Below are 13822 nucleotides of genomic sequence, written 5' to 3'. Positions count from 1 at the left end.
GTAACTCCCAAGAGCGGGAAGAATGAGTGCTTCAGTCCTGAAGCGGGGAGCTGAGTGGCACCTCACACCATCTAGAGCACCATCTCAATTATTTATGCCACTGACCAAAATTTAGTCTTTGAAGTTGTTAGACCGTCTCAGAAATACTCCCTTTTTGTTTGGTTATGGTTAGATTATTTTTTCTATTTGCTTTTTTTCTTAATTTTTTTAAACTTTTTATTTTTTATTGACTTCTGGGAAGATGTTTTATTTATTTATTTATTTTATTTGGTTGTGCCGGGTCTTAGTTGCGGCAGGCAGGCTTCTCAGTTGCGGCTTGCTGCCTCCTTATTTGTGGCAGGGGGACTCCTTAGGTGTGGCATGTGAACTCTCAGTTACGGCATGCATGTGGAATATAGTTCCCTGGCCAGGGATCGAAACCAGGCCCCCTGAATTGGGAGCATGGAGTCTTAACTGCTGCGTCACGCGCCACCAGCGAAGTCCCTCTGTTTGCTTTTATAATACACACACACACACACACACACACAGCAGTTACTATTAGATTTCTAATGCACATGGCCCTTTTACTCTGCCTGCTCTAAGTATAGTGTGTTTCATTTGTTTCCAAAAGGTTACAAAATATCCTGGCTTCAGGCAAGTGAAAATATTATCTTCTGAGATGAGTGTTTTCTGGAAGATTATCTCTGTAACTCACACATGCTTCCCTACATGCTTGGTTTCTTCGTTACAAAAGAGCTATTTCCCTGGGATCAGATACATATTAGAAAACGCTATCTCACTAAGGCCACTGAATGTAAATAACAAAACTCCCAACAGAAAGACTTCTAAATAAGCTTTTTGGGTGATTATTTCTAATAATTCAAAAGACTTATTGCCCAGATAATAAGCAGTGCACAGGATACTATAGATGTTGTAGGAACACTAAGTATCTCTAGCATATTTACTGTATTAGACAAAGTCCATTCTGTTTAACTTGTTGATAAGTGTGCCTGGATCTCCTCCTGCAAATGTCTTAGAAATATATAAATGAAAAGTTATTTGTTTACAAGGATGTCTCCAGAGTGACTCTGTAGTACACAGTCTCTTTGTGATACTCTCTCACTCTCATTTTCCCATGACTTCCACCAGCACGCCAAAATCCGTTCCCCATTGTTCTATCTGTGTCCTTTGGCTCTCTTTCCGTTCCTTAGAGCTGTAGATCTCAGCTCTAGTGATGAGATCAAACACGTTGACTTTAAGGTGGGAACAGTTTATTTAATCCTTCTAAGTATTTGCATATGAAAACATGAAACTCTTGGTGAAATGCAGGGCTGTGAGGCAACAATGAAAAAAGTATCTCTAAAAGTTTGGTTGTGAGGAGCGGGCCATTTCCTCTGCCCCTTAAAAGGCCCTATTTAGGTAATTTCTACTCATACACAATTGGCCTGCTAATTTCTGATAAAGAGCAGGCTTAGTGTGTGATATGGGGACTGGATATGTAGAAATACTGACTTTGGGAATGTAGTGAAAGGAAAATTGCTACTTAAACCTGTGAGGGTTTAGAAAGATGCTGGCACTCTAAGGATTAACCATTGATCAATCTTATCATTTGGTTAAGTATGTAAAATTTGAGTTTTAAACTGTAAATCAAATTATAATGGGGTGTACTTCTTTTGTGAGCTGAGAGCTGAGACAGCTATCTAAATACTCAAGTACTTTATAAGGAATTTAGTCCCATTCAGTTGTATGTTTCGCTTTCTGAAGTTTTTATAGCTCTAGAAAGCCATGAGGAAGAAGACCAAACAAATATTTTGTTGATGATATAATGAAAAGAAAAGGTACATCAACCCTGTTTTGGTTGACTAATGCTGGAGCTGTTCATCACCATGCAACTGTTTTTCATATCAGTTTTAAGTTATTTAGTAATTATTATTTAGTAATTCCCTTTAATGTAAATGTATATGTTAAATGTGGTGGCAGGGACTTCCCCGGTGGTGCAGTGGTTAATAATCTGCCTACCAATGCAGGGGACAGGGGTTCGAGCCCTGGTCCGGGAAGATCCCACATGCCATGGAACACCCAAGCCCGTGTGCCACAACTACTGAGCCTGTGCTCTAGAGCTCATGAGCCACACTACTGAGCCCATGTGCCACAACTACTGAAGCCCACACACCTAGAGCCCGTGCTCTGCAACAAGAGAAACCACCACAATGAGAAGCCCATGCTTGCCGCAACAAGAGAAAGCCCGTACACAGCAACGAAGATCCAACACAGCCAAAAATAAATAAATAAAAATAAATTTATTTAAAAAAAGAGGACTCTTAAGTCTGGAATAAATTATGATAGGAAAATCATGAAAATCTTTTAAAAAATGTGGTTGCAGACAACCTTAGAATCCTTTTCATTTTTAACTTTTTGCAGATTGGAACCAACTGTAAGTTAATGCTTAATATATTGAAGCCACACTTCAATATATTATATATATATGTATGTATATATATTTATATATATATAACCACAATATATATTGTGGTTACCTTGAAACTATAGGTTATGTCAGGCAACTTAATCCTGTAGTATTCAAGTTTTTTTTTTTTTTTATTTTTTATTTTTTTTTTTGTGGTATGCGGGCCTCTCACTGTTGTGGCCTCTCCCGTTGCGGAGCACAGGCTCCGGACGCACAGGCTCAGCGGCCATAGCTCACGGGCTTAGTTGCTCCGCGGCACGTGGGATCTTCCCGGACCAGGGCACGAACCCGTGTCTCCTGCATCGGCAGGCGGATTCTCAACCACTGCGCCACCAGGGAAGCCCAATATTCAAGTTTTTTAAAAAATTATTTTGTAAATAATAATTTTCCCCTGAGTAAAACAATGAGAAGCACTAAAGCACAAATAATGACAGCGACTCAATGCAAGGCATGCTTTCCTTGTCAATCTAGGTCAAAGTGAAATAGTGGCTCTACTTTCTGGAATATGCTGCCATGACTGGGGGTAAAATTTGTAGAAGCTTTTTTAGCTCTTCAGCTGGAAGTTACACAGGTAAAATGACTATCTGTGTGTGTGTGTGTGTGTGTATGTATATATATATATGTATATATATATATATATATATATATGGCACGACAGTGACTATATTGTGAGACATTGCTGGTTAAGACAGTGTTCCTGGAGGTCAACTAGCTTTGTAACTTTGGGCAATTAGCATTCGGTATTATGTATATGTATGTGTGTGAGTATGTATATATATAATTTTATATATTATACATATATAAAAATATATATTTAGATATATATATTCATATTGTATAATTTACATATAAATATATAATTTATATATTTGTACATACAAATATATTGCTTAAACATATATATAATTGCTTAAATATATATGACCACATATTTATACTTTACCTATGTTTTATTTAGGTTTTATCTAATATAACCTAAATTATATATGTAATAAAATACAAAAATTATATATTTACTTAGGTTTCTTAGATTATTTTCTTTGATTATATCTTATCCAATGAATGAAGTTATATGAATTGCATTTGCTAATGTTGTGATATATTTCTTATGGCACAGCTTTTAGTGCTTTGATAAATGATATTATATACTTTCAACCACTTTTAATTATCCCTAATAACCCCAAAAGGTTTAAAAGTGTTTTCAGCCCTATTCAAAGTGGCTTGCTGCCTATTAAAGGCTGAGTGCCTCTGGCTGAGAGGCCTCTTGGCTGCTAACATGGGTAATTATAGACATTCCTAAGGCTATTAAATTCATAAGGCTATTAAAATATCTAATGTTTCTTAGTTTTGATTATAAGACATCGGAAGTTGCCTGGCTGGATTAGGAGTGTTTTGTATTAAGCATTTAGGTCATAAAATCTCTAGACCAAGTCTTATCTATGTTCTATGATGTAAAACTACATTTCTGCTACTCCAAAAACATTAGCTAATACCTACTTTTTGAAGACTTAATGTGTCTTCCCGTGCTGTAGTTGAGCTCCTTATTTATGCAGCATTCCTACAGACAGTGAGGAATTAAATCTTGTACTTAGATTGCATTACTTGTGGAATTCTTCATTGGGGGTAAAATTGAATACACACACACATACACAGGGTGTTGCTGTTTGTATATCACACTGATATATGCAAATATAAATACATAAAGCTCTAGATAATTTTTTAAACTCTAAGTGACCTTAGAGATAATCTTGATCAAACCTCTAATTTTTCAGTTGATAAGCTGAGGCAGATAGAGTTCAAATGATTTATACTGTCACACACCAGGTTATTGGCAATATTGAAGCTATATGGAACTATAGCTGCCAATTCTCAATAGAGAATAATAGACCATTATGTTAATATAATCCACTCTTTGTGAAGTAGCGATCTCTCCCACTTTTATTTTCTCTTAAGTAAATTTATTACGATGGATGATTCAGTAGTTTACGTGAATAAACCTGATGTTTGTTATTCAGACAGAATACAAATAAAAATTAATAATAATTAGTTTCTGACAGTTTCATCCTGTCAAATTGCCTGAATCTATTTTAGAGCACGTGTAGTTTTTAAAGCATTTAAATCATTTCTCCCTAAAATAATCTATACATGGAAGTTTCAAGAAGAAAATAATTTGGTATAAAATAGGGATGCATTCTCCATTATCTTCTTTAGGTAAGGGCTTGAAGATGACTGGGTCCTTAGCCTAAATTACAGATATAATTGGAGAGAAGTCAATCAGATTTTATGTACTGGAAAATTCTAACATCAGACAGAGCTTTTTGAGGATAACTACTTCATTGAAACTCAGTTTCTTCACCAGTGAAATGGGGATAATGCTACATCAGGTTTCTATTTTATGAATATTAACTGAAATAATGATTGTAAAGTATGTCACAGAAAATACCCAACACGAGAAGGTGGTGTGGCATTTATTTATTTACTACAAGCCTCCATAAGTAGTTCTCAGATCCTATAAGAAATAATCCTTGACTTTTAGAGACCCAGATTTAAATGGATACCAGATACCAAGGAGCACCAGGAATGTGGATCAGTCAAAAGTTTCTGGTAAAAATAGTAATTTAAATAAATTTAATAATAATTTTTGGCCATTCAGGAGATAAGAAGTGACACTGTATATTATAATGATCATATAATCCTATCAGGAATTCAGAAGAAATAGAGTAAGGAAAATTTAAAACCAGCCTGCTATCCATATAAGAGAAAATTATTCACTGACCTTTACTTTAGAGAGGATCTAATTCAAAGCAAAGGTCTCTAATTGCCATATCTTGTGTGACTGCATAGCATTTAATTATTTCTGAAAAAAACTTTAGTTTGGAAGGAAGTGACTATATTTCCTACTGGGTTTTGTCACCTCTTTTCCAAAACACCTCCAATTGACTTTGGTTTTGGCATCAATGACTTTTCATGCTTCTGTAGTGCTTCCTAGTTTTTTTAAATCCTTAATCATGGTTCATTCTTTACTTCATTTTTCAAGAAATTTCAAAAACAAGGCTGGTACTCAAGTATTGGTGTTAACAAAGCTGTATTGAAGAATGATATTAGGGAATAATAAAGGTTGTAGAGACCACAATAGAAAAAAATGTAAAACTAAATATCAAAACTTTTTTCCGGCCATGACAGAGTAACTGGTAGTTAGATAAAATATAGTCATACACACAATGATATGACATGAGAGAACAATAATAGTGGCCAATAATTGAAGGACAGTGATCTTGAAAAGAAGGAAAGTGTGTTTAGGTGAGTCCTGCATTCCCCACTCCTTTCCCCCTGGAGAATTTAAAGACTCTCAGTGTAGACTTTGAGACTAAATACAAGTAGGAACTTAGACCTTGTGGCAGTCTCATTGAAAATAATTGGAGCTTAGGACTGGCAGAAAGTCAGAACCTGAGAGTATAAGATGCTGGAAAGGAGGAAACTGCTGAGAACTGAGCTCTGCATAATGTGTGCATTTTAGGCATTTGCCAAATTCCAAGCTGCCCAAATACCCAGGCAAGACATAGAGAAAAGGATGTTACATACAATGTTCTTGGATTGGATGACACGCTATTGCTAAGATACCAATTCTCCCCCCACTCCAAAAAAACACAATAAATTTAATGCAGTTCCCATACCAGCTAGATTTTGTGTGTAGAAATTAACAAGCTGGTTTTTTAAATGTGTATGAAAATATAAAGACCCAAGAAGAGTCATGGCTAGCTTGAAGAAGAGCAATGTTAAATATCTTACACTACCAGATGAAGATTTCTTATTAAAGCTTCAGTGATTAGAAGTATAATATTGGCTCAGAAATAAACAAAGCTAAAGAATGGGAGTAGATATTTACAATATGTCAATCCAATACAAGAGTCATATTCAGACATATAAAGAACTTCTACAAATCAGCAAGGAAAGGATTGACATTGCAAATTGAAATTTAGATAAAATATATAAACAAGGACTTCATAAAAGAGAATATAATGGATTGAATGTTTTCGTCCCCCTCAAAATTCATATGTTGAAACCCAAACCCTCAATGTGACTATATTTGGAGGTAGGGCTTTATAAGGAGGTAACTGGTAACTAAGGTGAATTGAAGTCATGCACGTGGGGCCCTAATCCAATAGTGTTAGTGTCCTCATGAGGAAAAAAACCATAGAGCTCTCTCTCTCTCCACCACGTGAGGACACAGTACGAAGGCAGCCATCTGCAAGTCACGAAGAGGGCCCTCATCAGAAACTGACCATGAAGGCACCCTGATCTCAGACTTCTATCTTTCAGAGCTTTAAGAAAACAAATTTCTGTTGTTTAAGCCTTTCAGTCTATGGTAGTTTGTTATAGCAGAACAAGCAGATAAATACAGAGGATATCCAAATGGCCAATAAGCATATGTAGAAAGATACTAGGCATCATTAATCATGAGTGAAATGCAAATTAAAAACAGTGAGATACCACTATATACTTACCATGGTGTGGGAAAAAATGGCAATACAGAATGTTAGAAAACGTGTGAAGAAATTGTAATTTTTGACCATAGTTGATGGGATTGTAAATTGGTTCAACCAGTTTAGAAAAGTGTTTTCCAGTGTGTGTTAAAGCTGAAAATGTGTACCCAAGATAAATGAATATATATGACCATTAACATATATGAAGGCTGAATGCAACATATTTAAGAAAAAAGTGATTTACTTTTAAGGTTCTATTATGAAAGTAGTACATCTAGTAAGAGGCAATTTTAATTCAACTGTCACATTCCTGGATTTTCTTTGTTTAATACCCTAGTATTATGGTTATCAAATGATTGGTATAAACTACGTTTTACTAAATTTTATTCATTCACCTATTTTTTTATATTTCTAGACCTGATTTCTGATCCTGATTTCTGCAACTTAAAAGAACAATCTTAAAAATTGATGAATTTGAGCAACACAAACAGTTGGGCATGGAAGAGTTAAATACTGGTACTCAGCAAAGCAAAAAGGGGATGAAGCTGCAGGTGAGTTCTCACTGAGAGAAGAATTTTTAGGGCTTACAAAATGAGAAGACGCACAAGGTGACCCGGAGAGGTCCATGTCACCTGGTGAAAGAAGCCAGGCAATATTATAAGAGGCTGCATCTCCTTGGTACCATTAAGAGGCCAGTTGTAGGTTAAGAAATCTAAGTTTTTAAGCATACTGGGAGAAGCTCCATAATTTGCAGTATACATTCATGTTTCCAGGGGTTATAATACTGATGTATAAAATCAGAATTTTAACATATTAGCTTAAAATACCACAGAAATTGAAGTGCTCAAACATGCCAAGGGAAGCCAAATTATTGGCTAGATTGATTGAAACCAAACAGAGGAACTTCATATATATCTGATGTTTAATGGCACAAGCTAAGATACCCAGATGCATACAACTTAAAATTGTTAAAACCTTGTCAATGGGTTAGATTCCTTAATTTCAGTGCGTATTTCTTTCCCCTCCATGGTGCTTGAATGTGTACTACTGATGAATTCTTCAGTATCTTTCTCTCACTGTCTCTCATTCTCATTTTATACTTTCATGTCTAACTAAATCCCATTTGGATTGACTCTCTTCAAACACATTAATATATTGAATCATGTTAAAGTCAAGTTTTGCACGCTGGTTGTCTCTCTTTGAGGTGACTGGCCTGACCAATTGTATATTGATGTTGAAAATCATATTTGTCTATTTTTCAAATTTTTAAGGAAAACACACCCTCATGTACTGAGTGCACTAAGTAAACACATAAATAAGGACTCCTAAAATTTGAAGGTTTTTTTCCCTCTGAACAACAGGTCGGTCTGTAAAATTCATCCTATAGAAGGGGTCAGGGGAGGTATTTTGAAGCAGGTAGGCATATCTTGAAGAGTTAAATTCATATGTGAAGTAATATATTCAATATTTTATCAGTAAACATTCTCGTGAGAGTATTATGTCCTAGGCATTAGGAACATGGGAATGCAGAGTTTGGGGCATTCTCTTTCTCAGTGCTCACAATCTATAGGAGGAACAGGAAAGTAATCACATGTTCCAAATTTATTGACTATCTAGTAAGAGATAAATTCAATTTTATGTAATAAATATTATAATAGAAATGAACAGGTATATACAGGAGCATAAAGAAGTTAGATTCCTTATTCTAGCCCATGGATGGAAGATGCGAAAAGTGTTCAAATGCATAAAAATGGAAAACTCAAAGATTTAGGAAAGAGAAAGAGGAAGGATGTTTGATGGAGTAATTTCTCTAAGCAGACCAAGCTGAAAGTTTATTTAATAAATGACTGGGGTGGAGTTGGGGATGTAGATAATAGTGGATGTCTACACAGAATTTGTAGGTCAGTGGTGAAGATCTTAAGAGGCGGGGGAATTTTTCTGCCTGGTGGTTTCTGTTATTTTTGTAAAACAGGGGAGGTAATTTGCTGTAAGTGAAAGGAAGCTGTAATTGGGGAACAGAGGAGAGCCCAGGTGAATTTGAGGACAGGGATTATGGCATAATCAACATAAAGAATTGAGTGTGCTTCTCCAGCAACCATCAGTGGTCCAAATATAGAGAGGGGAAATGTCAAGTTGTCCAAGGTTGGAATTGTGCAAGTTATATGATGGAAGAACAAGGGGAAAGGGAGTGATGGCAATGATGGATCACATGATAGATGATAGATAGGAAAGAAGAATTAAATTAGAAAGAAGCTAATAGATTGGAAGAAATTGTGTGTGTGTATCTGTCTGTGTGTGTGTTGAGGGGGGAAAGATGAGACTAGAGGGCATAATGAGCTGGAAGAATGGTGTCTACATTTAAATGAATCTCAGCAGTTATAAATAGAAATAGAAATAACTAGATCACTAGAAAATATTGACAGCATTCTTCAGTTAAAAGATAACTTTGTAAAATTGCAGACATAGAGACTGGAGACAGTTAGAGTAGATCATTTCTGATACATTGAAGTCAGGGGTCCAACATGGCCCAGTAGTAATCAGCATGGGACTCAAAAGTACATAAATGGATGATGCTTGATTAGAAAGATTTAAAACAATCTCAAGAATTTCTCTCTAGTCATCTAGAGAGAAGGGTTATGAATTACTGTGGAGTACTACAGCTGAGCCACCCTGGGATTCAGAGTCAAGCTGTCTATAAAACTAGTGGGCCATGAACCCTTCTCCCTGTATCCAACTCCTATTTGTAATAGATTTTGTCCATGAGAATTTCATTTTCTGGAAGAAAGGGGGGGAAATGGACAGTCTTCACACTTCTGGAAGATTATAAAAGAATATAACGTGACTCCAATGATCATATTTAATAACTTGAGGATTTTGTAATATTATGAGAGGAGACAACCCTGGGAGGAAGGAGATGGACCACCGAGTAGAACCTTAGGAGGGAACAGATAACCTTAGCAAGTCTGGAGTAGCAGTAGCTGTGTCAGTTGGCCCTGACTTAATTTTTAATTTTACCAGTTAGGTGATATCCACTGGAGAGGAATAAAAGGCTTGTTGGAGGGTGAACTTTTAAGAGGGTGGATGTCCTGCTAAACACAAATTGGGGGTCACTGTTTTGTATTTAATTTTCAACAATTCCCCCTTTTTGGTCATTCTCTCAGCAAGCTGAGAGTGTAACCAACTAGTATAGTGTTACTCTCATTTACCACTGTTGATGTAGCTATGCTGAAAAATCACACATTCAGTGCTTCTACTAGTTGAGTAGTCAGGATGGAGGGCCATGTGATTGCTGTTACTGACAGTTGCATCCTCACCAGGGACATGGACGGTCAAATCATTGAGTTCCTCAAGTTGTCTAATCTTGATGGCTGTCATTTGATGTGTGAGTGGCTGCCAAAAGCATTTAGAAACCTTTGAGAGGATACAACACACCAGAAAGGTTCATACGATGACTATAAGGAAAATAATAGCCAAGGATTGAAAAATTCCCCAGAGCAGATATTCACAGGAGCCAAGATTTAAGCAGCTAAATGAATCAAATTACTGATAACATTATTCCAGGACATACAAGATTTTTAGGAATTTCATATAATTTCTGAATTACTTATTTTAATGATACATATCACATATAAACTTGCTCTAAGAATATTAAATGTTACTATTTGGCAGTGTTTCCCCTCCACAGTAACATATCAAATAAGCCTAAATAAATAACATTTCTCTTTTTATAAGGAAAAAGAGCGTCTCTTTTGAGATCTCCCAGGGACCCTCTGGAAAATCCCAAAGTTAGTTAGTTCAAGGTCAGAAAAACCATTCAGAATTTGATTTGGGGAATTTTGTTCAAAATGTCAAAAGTTTTAAAACACTGGATCAAGTAGGATCACAGGTAACTGGGAAGCAGTACTTAGTTATCCAGTCAACCACAGTGACAACTAAAGAATTCCAAAGGTAAATACAGAAAATTACATAGTTGTATTTTAAAAACCTTTGCTCTCTTAATATTGAGAAGACTGTTTTCCTAAATAATCAAATATCTGTTGAAGATGACATGGATCACAGGAATTATTTTCTAAGTCACAGAATCTTTGTTTTCCAGGCAATTTACAGCAAAGGTAAAGAAAAACCTTTTATAATCTTTTATTAAGACCAGACCGATAATCTAAGAAGTTTTATGATTTTAACAAAGAGGAAATTAAACTCTGCTTTTGTATTAGTGCATTATTGAGTTCACTTAAAAAACCCTTATAAATTTATTCAGTTTAGCCGGCTATGACATAATAACATAAAATTTCTTTTCCCCAAACCTGCAACTTTCTACATACATTGAGGTTTTATCTTATTCTTTTTCCTTTCTTATTCTGGAGCAACCCGTCATTTTATTTAGACAACTTTACTGCCTTTTTCCTTAACAAAACACATCCTATATTTCTTACATACTCTTCATATAAAACTACATCCCATTTTATTCTCATACTTTGTATATACAAAGTTGTTTTCCTTTACTCTTATCATTTTTACATATTGATTATAAAATTTAATTATCAGTAACCTTTACTTTCCAGGGAAAATTAGGAAGCAGGTAGTTATGAACTGTCTATCATATATTAACATCAGTAGTAGGTTAACAAATTTATAAGTACATAATTATAAAATTTTAAATTTTTAGAGACTTCTTTTTCATAGCACAGTTTTTCAATGTGGCAAAAGACATTTATTAATAGACTAATATATTTTGTCTCTGTAAAAATTAAAAAGGCAAAAGTAGATAAATTTAGACTTATGCTTAGCAATCAGTGTCTCAGTATATTATTTGGAAAGGATTTAAATTTGCCATGAATACCCATTATGTAGTTTAACTTGGTATAAACGTCTATTTACATTTATTTAAATTACTCATTTTTAACAATCATGCTTAGACATCAAATAGCTAGCCATCATCTTAAGTTATTTTTCTTGTTGACAAATTCTGTAACATGGAGATAGCATGAGCTTATTTGACTAATAAACCCAGGTAGAAAAAGTTGTATGTTTGCATTACATTTAATATTGACAATTCTGAAAACATGGCTGTTTTTATTAACCCAACAAACTTAAACTACTTTTATTTATCAAAGATTATCCCAATCATGTGATTATCCCAATTAAGTAGAACACGTTTTTCTTCTTGTCTTAAACTCTTAGTGAGGTAACATGTGTCCATGGACTGAAAAGCCAACTTTGTGGCAGACATAGGTTTGATAAATGCTGACCATAGGACCACTAAGTTAACTATGTGGCATCTGCAATCCTTAACTCATAATTGCCCTGACTTTTGATCATTCTGTTTGGTACTTTAGTATTATTAAGCATCTCATTCAGTGAAACATGAAAGAGGTACTGTAAAGAAATTAAACACATTTTTTTCTTTCTACTTCTTCAATTTAATATTTTTTTCCTTCTTCTGCTAGATTGATGTGACTTTATAATTTGCCCTTCATTTTAAAAAAATTTATTTTATATTGGATATAGTTGATTAACAATGTTGTGTTAGTTTCAGATGTACAGCAAAGTGATTCAGTTAGACATATACATGTGTATGTTTTTTTCAAGGTTTTTTCCCATTTAGGTTATTACAGAATATTAAGCAGAGTTCCCCATTGCTATACAGTAGGTCCTTGTTATCTGTTTTAAATAAAGCAGTGTGTGTATGTCAATCCCAACCTCCCAATCTATCTGGCCTCCCCACCCTTCACCCACATAACCATAAGTTCGTTCTCTAAGTCTATGAGTCTGTTTCTGTTGTGTAAATAAGTTCACTTGTATCATTTTATTTAAGATTCTGCATAAAAGCGATATCATATGATATTTGTCTTCTCTGTCTGACTTACTTTACTTAGTATGATAATCTCCACGTCCATCCATGTTGCTGCAAATGGCATTATTTCATTCTTTTTAATGGCTGAGTAATATTCTGTTATATATATGTGCCACATCTTCTTTATCTGTTCATGTGTGGATGAACACTTACGTTGCTTCCATGTCCTGGCTATTGTAAACAGCACAGCAATGAGTATTGGAGTGCATGTATACTTTCAAACCATGGGTTTCTCTGGATATATACCGAGTAGTGGGATGGCTGGGTCATATGGTAGTTCTATTTTTAGTTCTTCAAGGAACCTCCATACTGTTCTCCATAGTGGCTGTATCAATTTACATTCCCACCAACAGTGCAAGAGGGTTCCCTTTTCTCCACACCCTCTCCAGCATTTATTGTTTGTAGATTTTTTGATGATGGCAGTTCTGACCGGTGTGAGGTGATACCTCACTGAAGTTTTGATTTGCATTGCTCTAATGATTAGTGATGTTGACCATCCTTTCATGTGTTTGTTGGCAATCTATGTATGCTCTTTGAAGAAATGTCTATTCATACCTTCTGCCCATTTTGGATTGAGTTGTTTGGTTTTTTTTGATATTGAGCTGCACGAGCTGCGTGTATATTTTGGAGATTAATCCTGTGTCACTTGCTTCGTTTGCAAATATTTTCTCCCATTCTCAGGGTTGTCTTTTCAATCTCATTTATGGTTTCCTTTGCTGTGCAAAAGCTTTTAAGTTTCATTAGGTCCCTTTTGTTTATTTTTGTTTTTATTTCCATTTCGCTAGGAGGTGGATCAAAAAAGGCTCTTGCTGTGATTTATGTCAAAGAGTGTTCTGCCTATGTTTTCCTCTAAGAGTTTTATAGTGTCTGGCCTTACATTTAGGTCTTTAATCCATTTTGAGCTTATTTTTGTACATGGTTTTAGGAAGTGTTCTGATTTCATTCTTCTACATGTAGCTGTCCAGTTTTTCAGAACCACTTATTGAAGAGGCTGTCTTTTCTCCATTGTATATTCTTGCCTCCTTTATCAAAGATAAG

The 13822-nt window shown here is 35.2% G+C and overlaps 1 long non-coding RNA gene across 1 annotated transcript in view; it reads left to right on the top strand.

Moving 5' to 3' along the window:
• The window catches only part of LOC136793350 (uncharacterized), a 138673-nt gene that overhangs the window by 95153 nt on the left and 29698 nt on the right, over nt 1-13822 (top strand). Inside the window, exon 2 of the long non-coding RNA XR_010838540.1 lies at nt 7346-7481. This is a non-coding gene — a long non-coding RNA (uncharacterized lncRNA). The remainder of the gene's footprint in view (nt 1-7345; nt 7482-13822) is intronic.

The sequence above is a fragment of the Kogia breviceps genome, chromosome X (genome assembly GCF_026419965.1).
Source record: "Kogia breviceps isolate mKogBre1 chromosome X, mKogBre1 haplotype 1, whole genome shotgun sequence".
NCBI lineage: Eukaryota > Metazoa > Chordata > Mammalia > Artiodactyla > Physeteridae > Kogia > Kogia breviceps.
This window is presented reverse-complemented; position numbering and strand designations above follow the sequence as displayed.